The sequence below is a fragment of the Spinacia oleracea genome, chromosome 5, assembly GCF_020520425.1.
Source record: "Spinacia oleracea cultivar Varoflay chromosome 5, BTI_SOV_V1, whole genome shotgun sequence".
In the NCBI taxonomy this organism is placed as follows: Eukaryota; Viridiplantae; Streptophyta; class Magnoliopsida; order Caryophyllales; family Amaranthaceae; genus Spinacia; species Spinacia oleracea.
Genome location: NC_079491.1, coordinates 20005204 through 20024519, shown reverse-complemented (window position 1 = coordinate 20024519; position 19316 = coordinate 20005204). Strand labels below are relative to the sequence as shown.

The 19316-nt window shown below is 37.7% G+C and overlaps 1 long non-coding RNA gene and 1 other non-coding gene across 2 annotated transcripts; both read left to right on the top strand.

Moving 5' to 3' along the window:
• The first annotated feature begins 3915 nt into the window (after positions 1-3915).
• Positions 3916-4022, top strand: LOC130462131 (small nucleolar RNA R71). The gene has a single exon (XR_008922272.1). It is a non-coding gene; the product is annotated as a small nucleolar RNA R71 (small nucleolar RNA).
• An 11732-nt stretch (positions 4023-15754) lies between these two features.
• On the top strand, positions 15755-18063 carry LOC130461902 (uncharacterized). Its single transcript, XR_008921909.1, has 5 exons — positions 15755-15887; positions 15991-16063; positions 16154-16254; positions 16773-16834; positions 17814-18063. It is a non-coding gene; the product is annotated as an uncharacterized lncRNA (long non-coding RNA).
• The last annotated feature ends 1253 nt before the right edge of the window (positions 18064-19316 follow it).

Sequence of the window (19316 nt, the reverse complement as noted above, 5' to 3'; positions counted from 1 at the left end):
TCATACCTCCTCGAAATAGTGCCGGCCCTCTGGCACGCATCACAAGCCATAATAAAAGCCTGTGCATCCTTGAACATAGTAGGCCAGTAAAAACCACATTGTGACAGCTTAGCGTTTGTTTTAGACGGTCCATGGTGACCACCATAAGGTGAAGAATGACACCTACTGATAACACCTTGAACTTCCCATTCTGGAATACAACGCTTGTATAACCCTTCAGCAGTCTCACGAAACAAATAAGGGTCGTCCCAAAAGTAAAACCGGACATCATGTAGGAATTTCTTCTTCTGTTGATATGAAAGATCGGCCGGAAGAATTCTCCCTACAATGTAGTTAGCAAAAGCTGCGAACCATGGTGACTGACTGGCAAGTGCAAGTAGATGATCATCCGGAAATGAATCATCAATTGGTGTAGATCCCTTACCATCGTCATACCTCAATCTAGACAAGTGATCGGCAACCACATTCTCAGCCCCTTTCTTGTCGCGGATCTCTATATCGAACTCCTGTAGCAGTAGTATCCATCGAATAAGCCTAGGCTTGGCTTCCTTCTTAGAGAGCAGATACTTAAGGGCCGCATGGTCAGTATAGACTATCACCTTGGATCCAATCAGATAGGTGCGGAATTTATCCAAGGCATAGACTATAGCTAGAAGCTCCTTCTCAGTAGTAGCATAATTAACCTGAGCTTCATCTAAGGTCTTACTTGCATAATAGATGGCATGTAAAACCTTCTCCTTTCTCTGACCCAGAACTGCCCCAACTGCATAATCACTTGCATCACACATTATCTCAAACGGAAGATCCCATTCGGGAGAACGAATGATGGGAGCCGAAATCAGTGCCTGTTTAATCCTGTCAAAGGCTTCAAGACAAGCATCAGTAAACACAAACGGGGCATCCTTGAGGAGGAGCTGGGTAAGTGGTTTAACAATTTTAGAAAAATCCTTGATAAAGCGGCGATAAAACCCCGCATGACCAAGAAAACTTCTAACACCCTTCACATTAACTGGAGGGGGTAATTGTTCAATCACTTGGACCTTAGCTCGATCCACCTGAATGCCCTTATCAGATATCAAATGTCCCAAAACCACCCCTTCAGTAACCATGAAATGACACTTTTCCCAGTTCAAGACTAAATTGCACTCTTCACATCTTTTCAAAACTTTAGTCAGATTTAGCAAGCAAGAATCAAAAGAAGTACCATAGACGCTAAAATCATCCATAAACACTTCCATGATAGACTCAATAAAATCAGAAAAGATACTCATCATGCAACGTTGGAAAGTAGCAGGTGCATTACACAGACCAAAAGGCATCCTACGATATGCAAAGGTACCATAGGGACAGGTGAAGGTGGTCTTTTCCTGGTCGTCTGGATGTATGGGAATTTGAAAGAAACCAGAATAACCATCCAGATAACAGAAAAACTTGTGACAGGCTAGCCTTTCTAACATTTGATCAATGAAGGGAAGGGGAAAATGGTCCTTTTTAGTAGCAACATTAAGACGCCTATAATCAATGCACATGCGCCAACCTGTGACTACCCTAGTTGGTATCAACTCATTTTTTTCATTTCTCACCACAGTTGTCCCCCCTTTCTTAGGCACTACCTGAACGGGACTCACCCACTTAGAATCAGACACAGCATACACTATACCCGCATCAAGCAATTTCATAACTTTAGCTTTTACAACATCTTGCATGACAGGGTTCAAACGACGCTGGGGTTGAATGCATGGTTTATGATTTTCATCTAGATGTATCCTATGCATACAAAAGTCAGGGCTAATACCCTTTAAATCATCAATACTGTACCCAATGGCCTTTTTGTGCCTTTTCAACACAATAAGAAGTTGGGATAACTGGTCTGCATCAAGTGTAGTACTGACGATCACAGGGCAAAGTTGTTCATTATCTAAAAACGCATACTTAAGGTTAGCAGGAAGAGGCTTAAGTTCGGGTTTCTTTACCTCTTTAACAGAGCAAACCGGCCGAACTAACCTCTTCAATTTGGTGCTCTCCGGCTCAGATTCTCCACCATTAAGAGCCAACTCCAGAGCATCCACTTCAGCACTCCAAGAACTGCTATCACCTGCAGAAGACTCACAACAAAGCACTGCCTCCAAAGGGTCTCTTTCGAGAACTTGGGAGACGTTATCACGAGTAATAAGGTCAACTACATCTATGCGATAGCATTGTTCCTCCTATAGCATGGGACTTTTTAAGGCACTGTTTAGATTAAAAGTCACCTTATCATCCCCAACAGACAATGTCAATTTCCCACTTTTAACATCAATTACCGCCCCCGCCGTGTGAAGGAAGGGTCTACCTAAGATTATGGGAATTTGAGAATCCTCCTGCATGTCTAATACTACAAAGTCTACAGGTATATAGAATTTACCTACTCTAACAGGAACGTCCTCTAAAACACCTAAGGGGTATTTGACAGAACGGTCGGCCATTTGCAGAGTGATATTGGTAACCTTAAGCTCACCCATATTCAGTTTAGTACAGACAGACAAAGGCATGACAGACACACTAGCACCTAGATCACATAAAGCTTTATCAATAAATACGGTGCCAATGTTACATGGGATGGAAAAACTCCCGGGGTCCTTAAGTTTAGGTGGAGACTTGTTTTGCAAATAAGCACTACATTCCTCAGTAAAAGCTACAGTCTCTACCTCACAAAAAGCACGTTTCCTGGTCAAAATATCTTTCATGAATTTAGCATACGCAGGAACATGTAAAATTAATTCAGTAAAAGGAACCGTTACCTGCAAATTTTTGACCACTTCCAAGAATTTGCCAAACTGCTTGTCCAGCTTATTCTTGAGTTGTCGGTTTGGGAAGGGGAGTGCAATAGGTGGTACTTGAATATCCGCCCCCTTCTTAACCTCAGTTGTAGCCTCATTCTCATTGACTACCTTTTCAGCTTCCTTTTCACCCATAACTATCTTCGGGATTTCCTCACTGACCAGATCATTAGCAGACACCCCGGAATCAACCTCAACCGGCATAGAAGGACCATCATAATCCCTACCACTCCTCAATGTAATTGCATTAGCAGTCTCCCTATTTTCGGGCTGTGAAGGAAGTTGGCCTGGTGGCCTCCCTGCAATAGTAGTAGCCATCTGTGCCAACTGTATATCAATGATCTTGTTATAAGCAGTAAGAGCATCGATTTTTGCATCCTTTTCACTTAGAGATTTTTGCATTTGTAGCATCATGTTTCTCATCTCTACTAGCATAGGGTCAGGCTGTGTGGTTTGAGGTTGTGGTTGTGGGGGTGATGTGTGTTGTCTAGAGAACCCAGGTGGCCCACTAGACTGTTGGTTGTAGTTGTTTCGGGGTTGGTAAGATTGTTGGTGTGGGGGTTGATATGGTTGTGGTGGTGGATGTTGAACTTGGTGAGGGTTTTGGATATTGTTGCTCCTGTAGGAAAGCAGAGGGTTATTTTTGTAGCCCTCATTGTAAGAGTTGGAGAATGGGTTGTTTTGTTTGTAGGATTGAAATGCATTACATTGTTCAATAGAGCTCCTACATTCCTGTGCATAATGACCAGACATTCCACAACTTTCACAAATAGTAGTAGGTTGGGCACTCATAGCAGCTACACTAACAGGTTGGGCAGATTGAGCATTGGCCGCTTGCATATTATCAAACTTATAATGTAAAGCAGTCAATTGGGCAGTTAATTGTTCAATAGAATTTAAATCATGCTTACCACCCCTGTTAGATAGACCTCTAGGATTTCCATACTGGGCATTGTGAATGGCTATCTCCTCAATCACCTCCATAGCTCTAGGCACCTCAAGTTGCATGAACCTCCCACTTGCAGCTGAATCCAACAAACATCTAGACTCATTGCCCAGACCATTATAAAACTGCTGAATCAAGAACCAATCTTCCAAACCATGGTGCGGGCATTCTCTTTGCATATCCTTGAATCTCTCCCAGACCTCGAACAAACTCTCATCCGCTTGTTGTGAGATACCTAATATCTGACCCCTCAGACGAGCCGTTTTCTCAGGTGGAAAATATTTAACATAAAAAGCAAGAGCCAAGGATTCCCAATTATTTATTTTCAAAGCCGCCCGATTCAACCCATTAATCCACAGTTTAGCTTTCCCACTCAAAGAGAACGGGAAAAGTATCTCCATAGTCTGTTCCGGAGTCAATCCCTTTTGCTTGATGGTGGAGCAATATTGGATAAAGGACTGAATGTGAAGATTCGGATCTTCACCTGGTTCCCCACCGTACTGGCGTCTCTCGATCATGTTAATGAATGCAGGCTCAATCTTGAAGGTCTCAGCTGCAATAGAAGGCATGATCGCCTTTGGTAGCACAGACAGACTTGGCTTAGAATAGTCTGTAAGCCGTGGGGTAGGTGGCGGTATCAGATTTTCGTCACCCATCTCTATCTCTGAAACTGAATCTGTATCTGAAGGAAAAAGATCGCCAATATTATGATCAGAATCAGAGTAATTCCCACACTGTGCAATGAAAGTTCTTCGTCTACGAAAGGTTCTTTCGGGCTCAGGATCGAATGGAGTAAGATTACTAGTACCTACGGTCCTGGGCATAGACAAAGACTACAAAACAATGTGAGATCCGGTCTCAAGGAACGTGAGTTCCTTGAGTAGTAACAAACAATAATCTAGGGTAAGCAATCAACAACAGAAAATAAAACCGTTTCCCCGGTAACGGCGCCAAAATTTGACAGGCTAAAGTCGTATTACCTAATCAAAAATAACCTAAGGTCCACTAGCTAGGTAGCAAGGGAAGTCAGGATCGAATCCACAGGGAAACAGGCGTTCTTTCTACTATCAATTAATTAATCTAGACTATTGTGAACAAAGTTGGTTGATGGTTTGTATACTAAAACTACGAACGAATATTAAACAAGAATGAATCAATATATTAGAGAATCTAGGGTATAGGTTTTCCAACAAATAATAATCCAGGACATTGAACAATCACGATAATCAACAAAGTAATTAATTAGATTAGCATGCTCTCTCAAGTCGATACTAATCATAGACTTAGAATTAACGGGCTCTCGCTACGTATTAACTCTAATTCTACCTATTGACACAAGCCTAAACATCAAATTGCATCTCTCGAATCTTAATTTGATATTGCATAACTACCACAATTAAACCTGCGCAAATCTAATTGCATAGTGAAATAAACCAATCAATAGGAATCAATTACAATCCAACCATCATAATGATTCAATCATCCCTTCATATTATTCATGGATCCCCAACCCTAGAAATTAGACTACTCAAGCATGTTGACAATAAACAAAGAAATAAACAAGGGAATTGAAAGCTTGAATTTTTATTGAGAATTAACTAAGTGTTTTTGCATAAACTAGAGAGAAAATTAGGCTAAGGAAATAATACTAACCTTCAATACTAGAAAATAAAGTGTTCTCTAAATACAATTAAGGCTTGCTTATATAGTTTGCCCAAAATAAAGCCCAAAAAACGGAAAGAAAACTCGCACATAAGTGCTGGGGGTTGGCGTCGCCCGATCGGGCGTCGCTTCGCCCGATCGGGCGATCCACTCGATAGTCGGCTGTGAACTCTCCATTCAGCCTCCAGATTGACCGCCCGATCCGGATCGGGCGAGCTGCGCCCGATCGGGCGCGCGTTGATGATTCCATATTGCTTATAATTCCTCCCGATGGTTGCATTTCGCCCTCAGCTTCCAGGGCGATTTGCAATCTTCAATGTAGCTCGCCCATATCACTGAGTCTAACTCCCGGGGCTCAACCATAAGCATCCAAGGCTCCCGAAAGTCGACGATGGAGGTCCCGAACTTCTCGGACTCATATAGTGGCCTAGATCAACAATGAAACGGGTCTAAAACGACCAATTTCTCATAATCAAACCTGAAACTCAAGGCACACTCAATAACACACATTAGTACTAGAAACGGCTCCTAAGAGCACGTTTGACACATAAAAGTACTAAGGGACGGGGGTAAAAATACTATATAAAACATGCATATCACCATGACCAAAAACACAAAGCACGTAGTCAGCAAACGCTGAGTACTTACAAGAATAGAGCGAAACAAAACTATAAATATGCATCACTCACTAAGTGCTAATCAACATGCAAAAGCCATTTAGGAATTAACAAACAAAGCATGAATACAAGACTCGACTCTTGACTCACAATTTAATTAGAATAAGCTTCGAACGGGCCAAAGAATATTCCATAAAGGAAGGGTGATGGGAGCCAACCATACACCAAATAATAAATAATAAAATCGGGCCATACCGAGTGTCGGGCCATATCGACGGAATTCCTGCGCATAATATAAATGAAACAACGTCTTGTATCATTAGTAGGAGATCAAGCTTTCCGGCAAGTCTCCTCCCATTATTCATACTCGAGGTATATACGTTCCAAGAGTTTTGAAGCTTGTTCTGGTTGCACTTTACGTTTATTAATATTTTATTAAAGGTGAACTCAAGACTCAACAACATACACACATACAATTAATAAACAACAACCAAAACAATCTTATTTTAATGCTTTAGGACCTGTGATCATCAAAGCCAGACACTTGTGAAATTACTACCAGGTTCCTCCTCACAACAGTGAGATTCCACATCATTCCCATTAACATGAGGGTTGTGCCCTTGCACGACAAATCCTAATTCACTTCATATAATATTTCCAACTGAACCCTACATGTGCGGTGGCTTACGTGAGCTAACCCTTCACATTTGGTAAAATAAATAGTACAACGAGGTACGAATAATTGGCTTAAAGTATGCTAGACATCCCGTACAATAGCATAATAATAAATAATCCATCCCTTGCATGTGAAACAAACCATACATGCATAAATATTGAACAACATGATTGACAATGAAATCCATACTCATAATAGTCCCAACATGCTTGTTCAACAAATAATCCAATAAATCCAACATCATAATTCACATGATCGTTCACCATAATAAACATGAATCCACATAATATAATTCACGTCAACACAATCATGCAATTCTCTTGACAAATGGTGTGGTCGCCCTAGACTTGTACGTACCTTGAATACCTAAGCGTAGGGGCCACTTTGCAATACGAGCACTCACTTAGATATCACCTCCTATCACCAAAATAATGAAACTTAAGTTATTTCCATGTTCATTAAATTTCCATCAACTTTATAAAATCTTAAACCTTATTTAAACTTTAGAATTCAATCGTTCTTCAATAAAATAGTCGTCTCAATTTGCAAAACCAATCCCTAGTATACTTTTTCCGCCTTTAAAATCAATAAAAATCAACACTTTAAGCCTTTATATAAATCTGAAAATATAATTGATTATCATAATTAAAATCATCACCTAATTATGCTAATCAATTGACTCATTAGGTCTAGGTTAAAACCCTAACTTAAAAATCCCAATAAAACCAATTTAACATCACAAAAATCAATTCTTTATTAAATAAAAGAATCTGAAAATTCATGCTTTAATAATTAAAACAAGCCTAATGAATCAAAACACATAAATCCTCAAAGCACGGTGTTCATAACCGATTCCCAACATTTTAATTATTCAAAATAATAATAATAATAATATAATTTAAAATACAGAATTTAAATAGAATAGGTAAGGAAGAAGAGAATTATACCAATTCGGCCCATAGCACGGAACAACCACGAATTAATGTGATTGGGCGAAAGAATTAAACGAACGAACAAAAACACACACACAAGATGTGTGTGCGCGCGCGGACGAAGGAACGAAGCAGCAGCAGGTGTAATCCCCCGTAATTTTATTTATATACTTTAACGAATATTTAATATATCTAATATATATTTAAACATAATTTACGGATTTTGGAAACGAATATGTAATTGAAATGTAATTATTCTATTTCATTTCGAATACTTTATTATGAAATCAAAATGTATTTTCGAATTTTACTTTAAAACGAATTTGAATTTCGAAACCACGTTTTATTGAAATTAGAAAACAAGTACTAAACATTTTGGATTCATCAACCTAAATTCCTACTCCTAGCCCAATTGGGCAAAAGCCCAAACCAATAAACCCAACAAAAATACTCCTCTCCCCCTTCTCTCCTCTATTCTTACGTGAAACCAAAAGAAAAAAAAAAAAGAGAAACCCTCCTACTGCAATTCACGCACAACTCAGCCCTCTCCCGCCTTCACTACTCGCCGCCAGCCGCCGCACCACCGCGACAGCGACCCAGCCGACCACCTAGCGCGGTAACTCCTTCTTCTTCTTCAAGCTTCTCCTCCTTCCTCCTTTTCTTTTATTTCTTTTATTTTCGTTCTTATTCTCATGGCTCGATTCCCTTCGTTTTCGCGCAGCAAACCGTGACCCAGGCCACGACCACCGCACACAGCCACCGTTTCCAGCCCTTGCCTTCACCGTCCGCCGGCCAGCTCCCTTCTCCCCCTCTTGAATTGGTTACTTTCTTAAGCCCTAATTAACTAATTATTTTAAATTAAAGCTTGTTAATTTAGATTATGTTCTTAAATTAAATTTATAATGTTTATGGTGAATATGATTTTCAGATTTGATGTTGAGATTAAAAACGAATTAATTTTCAGTTTTGATTAATTAAAATTAAATTAGGGCTTAATCATGATTTATTAATTTGAATTATGTTTTCTTGAATTAAAGTTATGGGTTTTGTGATTAAAATTATAAATTTAAGATTATATGAATTTTATAATAAAGTTATTAATTTTCAGATTATCTAATTACATTGAAATATTGGTTTTTGATTGTCTAAAGTATGAAATTCAAGGTTTTATGATTATTAATCATGATAGGTTGAATATGAATTATTGAATTGGTTGTTTTGAGATACTAGGAACGTAGATTGACCTTGGTGAAGCTTTTAAATGAATTTATATTGCTGAAAATTTAAAGTACGATGTTTGCAAAAGTTTTCAACGAATTTCAATCACTAGTTCAATAATTATGATGCTAGGAAAGCAAATGTTCAAGTTTTGATATTGGGGAAAGTTCTAAATATGTTTAGGATGCATTTAGAATGCTTTATTATGGTTGTCAATGATTAGAAATTGATTGAGATTACTTGTTGGTTGTTTAGGCGGAGAATTCTCTTTAGGCGACTTTTGAAAGTGTTAAAGTGGCCTATCAGTTTGTTTACACAAGGTACGTACATACCTGTGTGCTTGGAATGTGTGCTAATTGTTGAAACCATGTTGAATTGTTGATGAACTTGGTTATGTTGATATCGTTGATGAACTTAGTCAGGTTGAAATTGCATGTTTAATACTGTTGGATGGACATATTAAACCTATATTGCACTTTGAGAATTATAACATGTTAGTATGGATGATTGATGCAAACATGTTTGATTGGGAACACTAGATTACTTTGTATATGTTGATTCAGATTAGTTGATTGTTGTTCCCTTTTAGCTTTTCACTACTTTATGAGGGCCGAGGACCTCGTTTAGTAAGTTGAAACCTTATACCCATATACAGGGTTGATCAGTATTAAAGGAAAGATTGGAGTTAATTGGAATGAGTCTTGTTTGATGCCTTTGTGATCACTTACTTAATTCCAAGATAAAAACAGTTGTAAATAAATGTGGATTGTATGCCTTATGTGATTGTTGAGTCATAACAGGGTGTCAATTTGTAAATCATGTAAAGTAAAACTGAGTAGCAATAGCTTTAGACTGTGCACGTCTAAAGTGACGGACAAACATGAGTTGGGGTTCATGGTGGTAGCCCATGGCCTTTATCTCGGACCGGATTGATCACCGTGTCCTATTTTTATTCAAACGTTCCTCGATATCGCAGGTCACTGAGGTTACGGAGTCGCGCCCGTACCTCGTCTTCCTTAGTGAAGCATCTAGCTAGAAAACTCGGTCCATTGCCTATTTCATTTAAAATAATATGAGTGTGATAAGTTTAGCCTAGTCTAGTCAAGTATGGTCGTCAAATTATCATGTTTGGTTTGCCCTTATTTATGTTCATTAGTATCATGTTAGGGTTGTTCGTTTAATAGTATCTTGTTAGGATTATTATTGTTTTAGTATGTAGTACTCAGCTTTGCTGATTACGTGCTTTGTTTGTGTGTGTTGATCATGGCTATGCCTTATTGATCCTGTGATGACCCATCTTTGGTGAGCAGTCTCTAAGGATCAATAAGCGTTTCCCATCTACAGGTTTGAAGATGATGCATCATTGGGATCGGGATTAGAGAGCTTGTAGTTATATTTGTTTTATTAAGTGATTTGGTTTGTTAACTTGGATTTGAAATTTGTCGTACTATTCGTATTTCCTTATTTTCGTTAATTGGTTTTGGATTTAATATGTAATCGATTATTTATGAACCTAAAAGTTAGTTTTATGTTTTCCGCTGCAAAATTCTGAATAAGCCGTTACGTTTTCACACGGGCGATAATACTTTGATAATTCTCTATAGTTATATTTATAAAAGGGTTGTTTTAGAAAAAGGGAATTGTCGGGGTGTTACAAAGTGGTATTTTTGAGCTAAAGGTTTTACCGACATTTTGTGTCTACCTTTTTAAATTTTAGGCGCCTAACTAACTAATTAGTTACGTAAAAAGAATTTCGTTGAATTAAACAACAACTAGTGAATAAATTGAAAGTTATTAGTTAGAAATGTCTGAATTTATTTTAAATTGACTCTGGAATTACGTGCTTTGAAATACGTTCTTGTTTATGTGAATTAATGTATTTCGTTTCTTTTTTTGAAATTTAAATTAATATTTTTGGAATTATAAAAAATAAAAAAAAATAAAAAAATTCTGCTGCTGCTACAGTACCGTGAAAAAAAAATATAAAAAATAAAAAAAAATATTTTATTCATTTATTAATTATTTGTCGTTTAAATAACTATTCGTTTAATCAAATTAATTCTTATAAATCATTCTCGTTTTATTCTTTTATGCTTCAATGTTTGATATATTATGATTATTTTGAGAGATGAGTAGCATAGGAAAGGGCATATAGAATAGAAGCATTGTGTCTGCATTATGTCAACATGATTGTACTTTCTCTACCTGCTAACTGTTGTGTCTTTCCTATGCTTTGCGATTGCTATATATTCTTACTTATTGTGTATTGTGGGATCATACGGTAAGTGAGAGTACTAATTACTAACATAGAAACTATGTTTAATTGTTATAGATTACTAATCATGTCTGGCATAGAAGAAAATAGAGTAGGGAGCAACTTTAACCCTATTGTTCTGAGCGATGATGAAAATGTGATGAATTATGAACCTGACAACAGTAGAATTCGTAGTCTAGAGCACATTTGTCGCGAAGTAATGAAAACAAGTGCATATGGTAGTGATGATGAGGCGATTCGTGAGTATGACCGTGCTGTGGGTCAAACAAAAATGGATATCTACAAAGCTTTTCTGAGGGTTGAATCTGATTCTGAGCCTGAGATTGAGTTTGAATTCGAGCCTGAGCCTGAGCCTGAGCCTGAACCTGAGCCTGAGCCTGAGCCCGAAGAAGATAATCATCAACTTCAAGGTCTACGAAGATCCTCAAGGCCAAGAAAAGAAGCTTATTATTTTGATATGGATGATGATGATGAACTTAAATATGAGTTGTTCACCCTAAAAGATTATAGCGAATCAAAGGACAAGTCTGATGATGTCTCTCTTTAGCCTTGCTTACATATTTAGTTGTGTGTGAGAAAAATGTTGGACAATTCGCCCAACCATAGTTTATGTTTATATCGTAGAACCTTTTTACTTTATTTTGAGAACAGGTGTGTGTTAATATTTAGGATTGTTATCGACATTCTTCTGAGGAATAAAAGTTAGATTATTGACTATCTAAAGGATCAAAGTTTATTACGGGCATGCAAGGGGAATGTTTTTTTCTTTTACTCTACCTTATTATTCGTGATGATTGAAGTTATTCCTTGTCTCTCAGTTGAATGTTTTGCATGATTATTCATTTTGTGTGAATTTTGAATGTTGATGTGATATTGCATTGCTAGAGGATAATATAAGTAAAGTTTTGAACCTGAATTAGAGTATATTAATTTCAGGTCGCGCTCTAGGATGGCCAGTAATAATGACCTAGCTGCTGCTATTCGCCTCTTGGCGGAAAAACTAGCCCAGGAAAGAACTGAGCGCCCCGATTCTGCAGGGGACATGTTTGAAAGGCTTGCGAAAGTTAAGCCACCATACTTTAAGGGGCAGGTAGACCCCACCTTCCTTGAAAACTGGATCAGGGAGTTTGAGAAACTATTTGGGGCGGTAAACTGTCCTGAGCATATGAAAGTAGGCCAAGCTGTCCTCTACCTGAAAGATGAGGCCGACCTTTGGTGGAGGGAAAATGGGACTAGACTAAGTGCTGCTGAGGGATTCAATTGGGATTCTTTTATTGTTGCTTTGAGGGGGAAGTTTTATCCTCCTTTTATGAGGAAGCAGAAAGCCCAGGACTTTATCAACCTTAGGATGGGGAATATGACCATTGCTGAATACTACAGTAAGTTTATAGCTTTGTCGAGGTTTGCACCTGAGGTGGTAGCTACTGAAGAGCTAAAGGCTCAGAGGTTTGAGCAGGGGTTAACCGATGAGATCCAACTGGGATTAGGCGGGGAAACCTTCACGTCCTTAGACATTGTGTATGGGAGAGCTACTCATATTTATGGCCTGCAGACCAGGAGAGACAAGAAGAATGTTGTTGTTGGGGATAAAAGGAAAGAGTTTAATGTTGGGGGAAGTCAGGGGAACTTCAAAAGGAATAGAAATGGAAATGGGAATGGTAATGGCAATGGTAACTTTCAAGGAAGAAATAACCAGGGGAATAACTACACCAACAAAAACCAACCTAACAGAGTGCATCACTGTAAGATGTGCAACAACAATCACCCTGGGAAGGACTGTAAGGGGGAATTGGTAATTTGCAACTACTGTCGTAAGAAGGGGCATAGAGAGTATGAGTGCTTTACAAAGCAGAAGAGAGAGCAGAATGGTAGTGGGAGTAGTAACCAAGGGAAACCAGGGTTTAACCATTCGGGGAACCAAGGTTCGAAGCCTGTTGGGGCACCAAATAACCAGGGAAACCAAAACAAACCTGCCAATGGGAACAACAATAACAACAAGGCTCCGGGGAAGCTGTTCGTAATGAGTAGAAATGAAGGTGAACGTTCTGCAGATGTAGTTTCGGGTACTTTCTCTATCAACTCCTTACCTGTTAAAACATTGTTTGATTCAGGGGCAACTTATTCTTTTATTTCGACCTCTATTGTTAAAAGTTTGAAGTTAGTAGATTTTGAGGCAATTGATTTACCTGTTAGTATGCCTAATGGTGCAACAATAAGGTGTACGAAATTATTTAAGAACTTGCCTTTGAAGATAAAAGATTGCACTTTTCCATCTAATTTGATAGAATTTAGTTTGGGGGACCTAGATGTGATTCTGGGTATGGATTGGCTAAGCTTATACAACGCCAGGATAGATTGTGAAATTCAGAAAGTAAGCCTACAGAACTCTACTGGGAAATCGATATCATATAGGCGTTTTGGGAAGTCTAAGAACTTTGGGGTGATCTCTGCAATGCAAGTGAGGAAGTTGGTCAATAAAGGGTGTGAACTATTTTTCTGTAGTGTCCAAGATGTAAGTAAAGAAGTTTGGGTGAAGATAGAAGATGTTCCAATCGTAAGCGAATTCGTAGATGTATTTCCGGATGAGATTCCGGGTATGCCACCTGCTAGAGCCCTTGAGTTTACCATAGAGTTAAATCCCGGAACTGCACCTATATCCAAAGCACCTTATAGGATGGCGCCCCCAGAAATGAGTGAGTTAAAGACCCAATTGCAGGACTTGTTCGACAAGGGGTACATTAGGCCTAGTGCATCACCGTGGGGAGCTCCAGTATTGTTTGTCAAAAAGAAAGATGGGAGTATGCGGCTATGTATTGATTATAGGGAGTTGAACAATGTAACAATCAAAAACAAATATCCTTTGCCTAGGATAGATGACCTGTTTGACCAGTTGAACGGGGCAAGTGTATTCTCAAAGATTGATTTGCGTTCGGGATATCACCAATTGAGGGTAGCTGAGAAAGACATTCCTAAGACTGCATTTAGGACTCGTTATGGCCATTATGAGTTTACAGTAATGCCTTTTGGGTTAACCAATGCACCCGCCATATTTATGGATTTGATGAATAGGATTTTCCATGAATTCCTAGATAAGTTTGTGGTGGTATTCATTGATGATATTCTGATCTATTCGAGGAATGAAAAGGAACATGATGAGCATTTGAGGGTTATCTTGGAGACGCTTAGGAAGAACCAGTTGTATGCAAAGTTCTCTAAGTGTGAGTTTCGTCTGGAAAAGGTAGCATTTTTGGGACATTATGTGTCAAAGGAAGGAGTCTCTGTGGATCCTGCCAAGATTCAAGCTGTGAGTGAGTGGCCTACTCCGAAGAATGTGTTTGATATTCGGAGTTTCTTAGGTCTAGCTGGTTATTATAGGAGATTTATGAGAGATTTCTCAAAGATAGCAAGGCCCATGACCAACTTGATGAAGAAAGAATCAAAATTTGAGTGGAGCGAAAAATGTGAGGAAGCCTTCCAAATTCTCAAAGAGCGTTTAACCTCAGCACCTGTTTTGACCTTGCCTGATGGGAATGAAGGGTTTGAGGTATATAGTGATGCGTCGAAGAATGGGTTGGGGTGTGTGTTACAGCAAAATGGGAAGGTGATTGCGTATGTGTCGCGTCAATTGAAACCATATGAGGCTAATTACCCTACCCACGATCTAGAGCTAGCTGCGATTGTTTTCGCTTTGAAAATTTGGAGACATTACCTCTATGGGGCAACATGTAAGATCTTCACAGACCACAAAAGCCTAAAATACATTTTCACCCAGAAAGATCTCAACATGAGACAAAGAAGATGGTTAGAGTTGATCAAGGACTATGATTTGAACATTCAGTACCATGAAGGGAAAGCAAATGTAGTTGTCGATGCATTGAGTAGGAAATCTAGCCATAGTATGAATGTCTTGGTAGTGCCTGAAGAGTTGTGTCGAGACATGCAGAGACTTAGCCTGGAAATAGTAAATCCTGGGGAAACCAAAGCAAAACTAAGTGCATTATCGTTGGGGTTGTCTATATTCGAGGAGATTAGAGAAAGTCAAGATGGGACAAGGGAAAGAAGTAGATTTCAAGATTCATGAAGATGGTAGTTTGAGGTTCAAAGGGAGATGGTGTGTACCACAGAAGTGTGAAGAACTCAAGAGACATCTTATGGATGAGGGGCATAATACTCCATATTCTGTGCACCCTGGGGGTGACAAGTTGTACAAAGACCTGAAGCAAATCTATTGGTGGCCTAATATGAAACGGGAAGTTGCCGAGTTTGTGTCTAGATGCCTAATGTAATCCCCCGTAATTTATTTATATATTTTAACGTATATTTAATATATTTAAATAAGAATTTATGAATTTTAGAAATAAATATATAATTAACGTATATTTATTTATTACATTTTAATATTTTCAACGATTTACGAAATCGAAAATAATTTTAGAATTTTAAGTTGAAAAGAATTTGAATTACGAAAATTGATTGAATTTAGAAAACGATCCTATTCAGTTTTGGATTCGAATCATAAAAGCCAAATCCTAATTCTAGCCTACTTGGGAAAGCCCAACATCAAAACCCAAACCTCAAACCATCACCCAAACTATTTCACGTAAAACAAATCAAAGCCCTCCTCTTGTTCCTTCTCTCTGTTTCACGTGAACTCAAACCTCATCCCCCACACTGCCGTTTTCTGTCCTCCCTTCACGACCGTCGCTAGCCAACCGCCGGACCTACATCAACCGTCGTCGCCGGTAAGGCCTCTCACCACTTGTTCGTCGCCCTCCCTTTCTCCCTCGTTCCTCTTGTATCTTTCGGTTTGTTCCCATCCTCATTCACTGTTGTTGTTCGAACCAGAATCCTCCGCGAACTTGCTGCCGCCGAGCATCCTGCCGCCGTCAGCGCAACCCTGACTGCCGGCCACCGCACGGTAGAACCCTCCTCCTTATTCTTTCCTATCCTTTTCGTTTTCTTCCTTTCCCTTATTGTTTTTCGTGGCTGACTTTGCTCGTCCTCACAGCCACCACCAACGTGTGCCGCCGGCCTTACTTGCAGCCACCTTTGCGACCACCTGCTGCCGCGACTCAGCCGCCGGCCGCCCAAACTCTCCCTCTTTTCTTGGTTATTTCTTAAACCCTAAGTAAACTAAATATTTTGATTTTATTTTGTTTTAATTTATGATTTGATTTAATAAATCTATGATTTTTATGAGTTAATTGGATTTTCAGATTTATATAGTATGTTCAAATAATATATTTAATTTTCGGATTTCCTAATTACATTGAAATATTAATTTTTTTTGAATATTTAAAGTATGAAAATTCAAGGTTTTTATGATTGTAAATCATGGTAGGTTGAGTATGGATTATTAAAATTATTGTTTCAACGTTCTAGGCATGTTAAATTGGCCTTGGCAAAGTTTTAAACGAGTTTATATTGCTGAAAATTTAAGTATGATGCTTTGAAGAGTTTTCAACGAATTTCAATAATTAATTCAATAATTATGATGCTAGGAAATCAAATGTTCAAGTTTTGTTATTGGAGAAAAGTTCTAAATATGTTTGGGATGTAGTTAGAATGTGCTATTATAGCTGTGAACGATTAGAAGTTGATTTGGAATCCTTGTTGGTTGTTTTTAGGCGGAGAATTCTCTGTAGGCGACTTTGAATTATTAAAGTGGTCTTGCAGTTTGTTACACAAGGTACGTACATACCTGTGTGCTTGGAATGTGTGTTATCTGTTGAAACCAAGTTGAAATTTGTTGATGAACTTGATTGTGTTGGAATTTCATGTTTAATAATGTTGGATGGACATGTTGAACATATATATTTCGTTATGAGGATTATAACATGTTAGTAGATGATTGATGCAAACATGTTTGATTGGGAACACTAGATTATTTTATATATATTGATTCAGATCGATTGATTATTGTTCTCTTTTAGCTTTTCACTACTTTATGAGGGTCGAGGACCTTGTTTAGTAAGTTGAAACCTTATACCCATATAGAGGGGTTGATCAGTATTAAAGGAAAGGTTGGATTTAATTGGAATGAGTCTTGTTTGACACCTTTGTGATCACTTACTTAATTCCAAGATAAAAACAGTTGTGAATAAATGTGGATTGTATGCCTTATGTGATTGTTGAGTCATAACAGGGTTTCAATTTGTAAATCATGTAAAGTGAAACTGAATAGCAATAGATTTAGACTGTGCACGTCTAAAGTGACGGACAAACAGGAGTTGGGGTTCATGGTGGTAGCCCATGGCCTTTATCTCGGACCGGATTGATCACCGTGTCCTATTTTTATTCAAACGTTCCTCGATATCGCAGGTCACTGAGGTTACGGAGTCGCGCCCGTACCTCGTCTTCCTTAGTGAAGCTTCTAGCTAGAAAACTCGGTCCATTGCCTATTTCAATTAAAATAATATTATTGTTATAAAAGTCTAGTCCAGTTTAGCCTAGTCTAGTTAAGTATGGTCGTCAAATTATCATGTTTTGTCTTCCCTTATTTATGTTTATTAGTATCATGATAGGATGGTTCGTTTGATAGTATCATGTTAGGATTATTATTGCTTTTAGTATGTAGTACTCAGCCTTGCTGATTACGTGCTTTGTTTGTGTGTGTTGATCATGGCTATGCCTTATTGATTCTATGATGACCCAACTTTGGTGAGCAGTCTCTAAGGATCAATAAGCGTTGCCCATTTACAGGTTTGAAGATGATGCATCATTGGGATCGGGATTAGAGAGCTTGTAGCTATATTTGTTTTATTAAGTGATTTGGTTTGTTAACTTGGGTTTGAAATTGTCGTACTATTCGTATTTCCTTATTGTTTTGGACTTAATATGTAATCGAATATTTATAAACCTAAAGTTAGTTTTATGTTTTCCGCTGCAAAATTCGGAATAAGTCGTTACGTTTTCACACGGGCGATAATGCCTTGATAATTCTCTACGTTTTATATTAAAATGTTATTTTAGAAAAGAGAGAATTGTCGGGGTGTTACAAAGTGGTATCTAGAAGCTTATGGTTTTACTTCAATAATTTTTAGGCGCCTAAACTAGCTATTTTTCTAAAACGAATTTCCTAGAATTGAACTTCTACTTATTATATCATTAAAAAATGCGTACTTTTTTTTTGGGGGACCAAATTCATTTTATTTTGTTTGAAAGTATATTAATATTTCTTATTTAAGTTCGGAATTAACTTATTTATTCGAAACTTTTCGTTTATGTGAATTAAGTACGTTTTTCTTTATTTTCGAAATTAAATTAAATATATTCGGAAAAAAAAAAAAATCTTATTCCTTAAGTATATTTATTCGTTTAATAATTATTCGTTTAATAAATATTTATTCGTTTATTATTTATTCGTTAATAAAAAAATTCTTAATAATTATTCGTTTAAAATAATAATAATAATAATAATAATAATAAAATTTCTTTATTTTATTTATTCGTTTATTATTAATTCGTTTAGTAAACTTTTTTTTTTCTTACTAATCGTTCTTGTTTTATTCTTTAAATTTTTCAATGTTTGACCTATTATGATTTATTATGAGAGATGGGTAATATAGGAAAGGGCATATAGGATAGAATTATATGTGCATTAGTAGTTAATTGCTAGCATAAGAAGTTAATTGCTATGTGCATGTGTTAAATGTTTAAGTGTTGCATGTAAATGTGCATAGAAATTGTTTGATTCCACCAAACTTATTGTGTTATCAAATTTTGATTATGATTTGGTTGGGAAGTCATTAGTGAGACCTGAAATTGTTTATTTCAGAAATAAAATATTTCTTTCTAAGTATACCAACATAGGATCTCTCGAGAAGGATCGATATAGAGATCACTGATATTTTTGTGAAGAAAGTGGTGTTTAGATGTGAATACATTGCTAGGATAATGTTAAGTGAAGTTTCGAACCTAAAATAGAATATATTACTCACAGGTCGCACTCTAGGATGGCCAACAATAATGACCTAGCTGATGATATTCGCCTCTTGGCGGAAAAATTGACCCAGGAAAGAACTGAGCGCCCCGATTCTGCAGGGGACATGTTTGAAAGGCTTGCGAAAGTTAAGCCACCATACTTCAAGGGGCAATCAGACCCTACCTTCTTAGAAAATTGGATTAGGGAGTTTGAGAAACTGTTTGAGGCTGTGAGTTGCCCTAGGAGT